We start from the raw sequence: 6,320 nt of genomic DNA, 5'->3' as shown, positions 1-6,320 counted from the left end.
AGGGGTCGCATAAACTTTTTGTGACGCTACTTCTCTGCCTTTCGGGGGTAACGGAACCCGAGGGGTATTTTTGAGTTCGAAGATTTGCATATTTCTCACCACTCGGGTGAGGCTCCCAGCACTGTGGGCTTCTGCCAGCCTGGGCCGAGACAGGCGTGGCAGGGGAGCCCCTCGTGTCGTGGCTCCCCAAGCCTGGAATCCCAGGAGGTCCCAGCAGCCCTCTGGCAGCGGTGCCCGCACGGGCTCCCTCCCACTTTGTGCCTGGGCCCCTGGAGTCCGTTGACAGCGATGCTCACCACGCACGGACGCTCCACGTAGCAAGAGACAAAGGTCCGCACTCCCTCTTTCTATCCTCTTCCTGTGGAGGGCAAAGCCCAGGAGGCCAGGCTGGGGAGCGGCTGGTCCGTGGGGACTCTGGGGGCACGAGAGGAAGGAGCCCAGGGTCCACCTCACCAGCAGCCACTGGTAGCAGGGCCGTGGCGGGTGTGTTCCTGGACAGGTAGCCATGCACCGTGCGTCACTGGCTGGAAACCTGGGGCAGGAATTAGGACCGGGACGTCAGGAGAGGAGGCGCAGCTGAGCGAAGCAGGGTGAGGACCCGGCCCCCGGGGGGCTAGGTAGGTGTGGTCTCTACTCTCTCCCGTGGGTTGGAGCACGAGCAGCCAGCGTGCCTGAGGGCTCATCCTTGCAGCTGCCCTTAGCTGTTTGTCACACCCCGTCCATCAATGGTCTCCAACTTACTTTAGCCCTTCTCTTGGCCCCAGGAGGCAGGCCTCTCCGTTGCACTTTGTGGGTATGCCAACCTGCTGCCACCGTGCCTCTGGCCATGTCTGCTGGGCATGGGCTGCCAGTGTTGGAGGGAGAGCCGCAGCTCGGGGAGCGCCTGGCCCAGTGGGTAGAGTTCATGCATCATGCTTGTCTGTATGAATTTCCTTCGTTAAAAAGATTGTTTTTATTTAAGTTAGATTCACACGGCATAAAATGATCCATTTTAAAGTGGGCGATTCAGTGGCATTTAGTGTGCTCCTAATGTGGCACAGCTACCACCTCTGTCTAGTTCCAAACCACGGTCATCTCCCGAAAAGGAGCCTCCGTCCCCTCTCCAGCCCCTGGAAACCCCCAATCTGCTTTCTGTCTAAGTATTTGCCTGTTCGGGTAATTTCATGTGAATGGGATCCTATGACGTGGCCTTTTGTGCCCGGTTCTTTCACCGTGCGTGGCGTTTCCGAGGTTCACCGTGGCGGAGCGCGTGTCGGCGCCTCATCCTTTCTGTGGCCGAGTGATGCCCCCCGCACGGCGGGCCACGTGCTGCTCATCCGTGCGCCGATGGACGTGGCTGTGGGCTGTTTCCACCTGTCGACTACCTTGAACGGTGCTGCCGTGAGCCACGTGGGCATGGATTTGGGGGCCAGTTTCCAGTCTTTCTGGGCACACCATATCCTTAGGGCTGGCGGTGCTGGGTGACACAGACATTCTGTGTCTGACTTCTTCAGAAACCACCACACCATTTTCCTCCATGTCTCTCTTTGGTGACGTCTCCAGCACCAGCCACCAGCCACCTCTCCGCACTGTATTTCACCCCTACGCTGGCCCCGAGGTGTCGGTGCTGACGGGATTCCCATGGGAACGACGGGGACACTGAGGCTCCCTGAAGCCAGGTGGCATGGTCAGTGGTGCAGCCAGGACGCTGGGCTCTCTGTCACTTCCACCGACTCTAAAGCTTGCCCATCCCTGGAGCCCCGACCCAACTTGGCCCCTCCCAGGGGCCTTGGAAAGAGCCACTCTTCCCGGTGCCCTCTGGCCTCTGTGTCTGGGTGCAGAGCTCGGGCACCGTTTTAGCTTCTGAAGGTGAGAACTTGTATCCTAGTTCTTTCCGCCACCCCCCTGCCCCGACCATGTACACAGTAGGTGCTTTATAAATTTCCTGGTTGCGAGCTCTGACAGATTCGAGCTGATCCCAAGGCAGGGCCTGGCCTGGGTAGATGGTCCTCTCTCGGCAGCCGCCGTGGGGCACGGTGCCTGCATGGTGCGCGGTGAACCGCGGGTCAGCCCCCCGCGTACGGAGCCTCCTTCCGACTTCAAGGAAAGTTGTGTGTTTGGAGAAGAGGATGCTGCCGGGAGAGCACGAACCTCTTACCTCTCCTCTGGAAAAATAGATCATTTTCTTTCTTCCCCCACCCCCCAACAGCAGAGCAGATGTTAACTTTCCAATAAACAGGAGAAAAAATAGATGAGAGACATTTAGCAAACTATAGCTGTGCAGGCCTGAGTTATCACTCGGATTTCAACTGGGACTATAAAATTTTATGAGCTATTAAATTGTCCTAAACCTCCTTTAACATACAAACTTGAGTGTCTGCGATTACCCATTAAGAAAAAGTGGGTTACATCAGGAGAACTTTTACTACTTACACTCAATTGTGTTCAATCAATAAAACTTTTAACTAGCCACGTTGCTCTGTGCCGTCTGGGTCCGGCGTGGACGGGCCAGTTGGTGGCTCGGGCCGGCCCCTGAGCTTGGCTGGAGCGGACGGCAGGATTCTCTGGTGGGTTCGCCTCCGAGGCTTCCTGTGGGCTTGGGCTCTGGGTTGGGGTTCCACGCTAGGAGGATTGAGTGGGGGCGGCGGCAGAGACCAGCATGGCCCACCCAGCACATGCTGGGGAACACGTTAGCCACGCCGTGGCCCGAGCAAGCGTGAGGATCCGAACCCTCCTGGGAGGGGTGCGTGTGCGCAGAAGGGGCTGGGCTGGTTATCTTAGGGTGCAGGGCCCGGGGAGACCCTGGCTAAGGAGTGGCTGCCCCTCCTGTTTACAGCCAGGGCGCCGAGGCTCAGAGGGTGCTACACCCTCCGGGGCAGCTGGCCGCTTCCTGGAGAGCAGCCCCGGGCGTTTCTGCCCCCATGCGAGGTGGGGGCTCGGTTCTGAGGTGTAAGGCCTGGGGGACAGCCTGGATGGTGTGCCCCTCACCAGGGCAATGAGTTGAGACCTGGGGGTCCCTTAGGAGGGGTGGGGCACTCCCCCGAGGTCACCCCCCAGCTGACGGGCTGTGGGAAGGGAGATGTCTCTACACAGACAGCTCTTGTGGGTCCCTGTAGAACCATCTCTTGGAAAGGAGCTCCCCTTCCGAAGGGGCCCAGGGAGGCTCAGGCCGCAGGGGCTCCGTCTGACCGTGCCCTGCCCTGGGGTGGCCTGCCGGTGCCTGGCTGGGCCGAGGGAGGGCAGGGCGGGGCTCGCTCAGACCAGGGAGGACGGACACTGAAAGGAGTGAGCCTGCACCTGGGCGTGTGGTCCTGTCCCCACCTGAGCCTCGGTTTTCTCACTTGGGAAACGGGGCGATGGCACCTGCTTCAGGGGGACCAGGAGAGGAGAGGAGGTCGTGTCCCACTGGCACCTCGTGAAGTGCTTAGTAAAATGGTGGCTAAACCACAACAACAAAAAATCAGACTCTGTAGATGAAAGGAGAGCTCTGGTGAACGGCGGTGGAAGGCATCGGGCCGGTTCTGGCTTTTGCCCAGAGAAGGTCGCGGGTGGGTGTGACGGGCCGAGGCCGGGATACCCAAAGCCTGGCCGGGAGCGCGGGCTGAGGGGCACCCCAGGGGCTGAGGCTGCATCTGTGGGGGCAGGTTTAAGACTGACTCGCTCCGCCGGGGCCGCCAGTGCGCCAGGAGGGTGGGGGAGCCTCTCCGTGCCGGCACAGGCGTGGTCTCCCTGCCTCCTGGGGGCCAGCGGGTGATACCTGGGGGCCGTTCTGGGAGTGGGGAATGGGCTGGCCGGAAACAGTCTTGCCTCTGAGGCCCCATCTGCCCCGTAGTCCAGAGGGGCCTGGCCCCCCAGCCCCTGCCCTGGGGCCGTCACTCCCCAAACCCTGGGAGCTCCGGGGTGGCCGGGAGCGGGGAGCCTGGCCCGGCAGCATCTGGAGGCTGGCGCCGGAATTCAAAACCGTTGCAACAGACCCGTTGGGCAATTCCTGCGGGGAGGCGCTGCGTGCTGGGAGCTCGGTTTCCACATCCAGTGTTTGGATTAGGGCAGACGCAGTCCCTGTCGCTGTTTATGTGGCCAGCCTCATCTCTCCCAGGCCCCTGGGGCGTGCGCGTCTCCTGGCTGCTTCCCTGCCGCGCCCTGGCCGCAGCGGTCAGGGGGACATGCCCAGGCCTGCAGCTCCCAGCCACCCTGGTGCCTCCGGGCTGGGAGAGGGCCTGGTCTGCGGCCTCCTGGGACAGCCCAGGTGGCACGGGGCTTGGTCAGCGTGGATTTGGGGTGTGTGTTGGGGGTGGGGTCAGTGCACAGGGTGGGAAAGCCAGGCCGGCCGTTTGGAGTGTGCTCTGCCAGACCCCAATTAGCCTGGTATGTGGGACCGTGACCTCCCGCTTGCCTGGTGACAGGGCTGTGGGATCCACTCCCAGGCCCCTCTCTGCCCTGCCAGACAACTGGAGTCCCCGACCCAGGAATGCTTCCGGGGGCCCCCCTCTCTCAGCCTGAAGTCCAGACCCTGGGATGTCAACCCAGCCCTGCCAGCAGCTGGCTGAGGGGCTGGCCAGGTCACTGTCCCTGCGGGCATTGGTCCTGAGCAGGGCGGGGACACTGAGGGAGCGTGGAGGTCACACAGTGAGTTGGGCAGGGAGGTTAACCCAGGCTGCCTCCAAGTCCGGGGGGCCCTTCTTGGCTACAGGGTGACTGTGGGAGCCCCGCGAAAACAGTGACGTGTGTCCAGGGACTCACCAAGACCACCTTGGACACAGAGCTGGGGGGCTGGGACCGGGCGAGTCATCTGATTGGGGGCAGACTGGGAGGCGCCTTGTGGTGAAGCTGGACGTCCTGGGGGTCCCTGGGAGAGGCCGGGAAGAGGAGGGGTGACCTCAGTTTTGGGAGCCAAGTCGGGAAAGGGAGGTCGGCAGCAGGTGACGAAGCTGGTGGATGGTGGCTGAGAACTGCCACCCACACCATGGGAGCCTGGGGGCTGTCAGGCATTGGGGGCGATGCCAGCACCCTCAGGGAGTGTGTGACGGGCTGGGGGTGGGAGAGATGGGGTGGCCCTGAACCCTGAAACACCCACTGAACCCCGTGAGAAAGGCCCAGCAGAGGCGGGTTGGGGGGACGTGGACGTCTCCATGGCCTCCAGGGAGTTGTGTCCCCTCTGGGTCACCACTGAGCCTTCCGCCTCTTAGCTGACGTGGCAACGTGACGGTGATGTGGCCCTGCCTCATGGAACCGCACCAGCCTCAAGGCCCAGTGGCACCCTGACGCTTGGCTCTGGAGCGGGGGACACTTGGTGGCCCCAGGGCTCCCACAGCAGGCTCCAGGGATACCAGCCCCAGTTAGAGCGGTCTCGGGAGCCCTGGTTCTGGCCACACCGTGGCTTCGCTGAGGGACTTCTTGAGCCTTTACCCGGCCCGGCCCCCACCAGGCCCTTCCAGGCCTGCTGAGCCCACTCGGTCCTCAAACATACCCGACCCTGGGACCCCAGTTGGGCAGGGCCCTGTGGAGACCCCCTTCGGGTGGCACTGACCTGCGCCTGCCTCCGGCTGCTGGGGCCTGAGCGGTGTTGGGAGGGTGTGAGGCTGGGCGCCCGGGTGTTGTTCTCCTCACTGATCCTCACGGCAGCCCTACAGGATCAGTGCTGCGAGTACACCCATTTTACAGAGTGGGACACTGAGGCACAGGGCTGTGGCCCTCGCCCAAGGCAGCCCTGCCTCCTCCTCCAGGTGACGGGAGCCCCTCGCAGGCCTGGTTCCTGGGTGGGCAGGAGGGGGTGGACCGCGCACTCCCGCCCTGCCCCTGCCTCTCCCTCCTCTCCTGTCTCCTTTTGGGCCTCGGTGCGCCCCCACTGGCTGCTCTGTCTTTGGGATGCGGCCAGGTCCCCAGAGGGCCGTTCCGTTCCGTTGTCCCCTTCCCAGCCCTCCCAGCCCAGCCCTCTCATTTCCCTTTCTCTTCCTTCAGTAGCCCCCTGGGGCTCTTTGCTTGGTGAGATTTCCTCAGGGACCCGTGAGCCCCTCGGCTTTAATTTTCACAGGCCCTGGCATCTGAGCCCCCCCCACCGCTGCCCCCGCAGCCCCACACCCGCCAGGCAAGGGCTTTGCTGGGTCAGCGCCCGGAGCTGGTGCTCTGACCCTGTGAAGCCCCTGGCTTGCACGGCGGCCCCCCCCCCCCCACGGGCGCTCCTTCCCCTCCCCTGCAGGATGACTGTGTGGTCTTGGGGTTGGGGGCAGAGGGACACCAGCTGCAGAGGTTCCTCCCACGTCTGCCATCATTGTCACTGCTGAGTAGGTGTGGGCCCAGCTCCCTCTGCTAGCGCCTCTGCCCTGGACGCCTAGGCAGCCGGG

At 62.9% G+C, this 6,320-nt stretch overlaps 1 long non-coding RNA gene across 1 annotated transcript; it reads right to left on the bottom strand.

The window, feature by feature from the left end:
* Nucleotides 1-885: 885 nt before the first annotated feature.
* Nucleotides 886-5,618, bottom strand: LOC105826703. The gene is made up of 3 exons (XR_001138325.1): nt 5,507-5,618; nt 2,413-4,825; nt 886-2,111 (listed from the first exon to the last, which is right to left on the bottom strand). It is a non-coding gene; the product is annotated as an uncharacterized LOC105826703 (long non-coding RNA).
* Nucleotides 5,619-6,320: the final 702 nt, after the last annotated feature.

The sequence above is a fragment of the Propithecus coquereli genome, unplaced genomic scaffold (genome assembly GCF_000956105.1).
Source record: "Propithecus coquereli isolate 6110/MARCELLA unplaced genomic scaffold, Pcoq_1.0 Scaffold908, whole genome shotgun sequence".
Lineage (NCBI taxonomy): Eukaryota > Metazoa > Chordata > Mammalia > Primates > Indriidae > Propithecus > Propithecus coquereli.
This window is presented reverse-complemented; position numbering and strand designations above follow the sequence as displayed.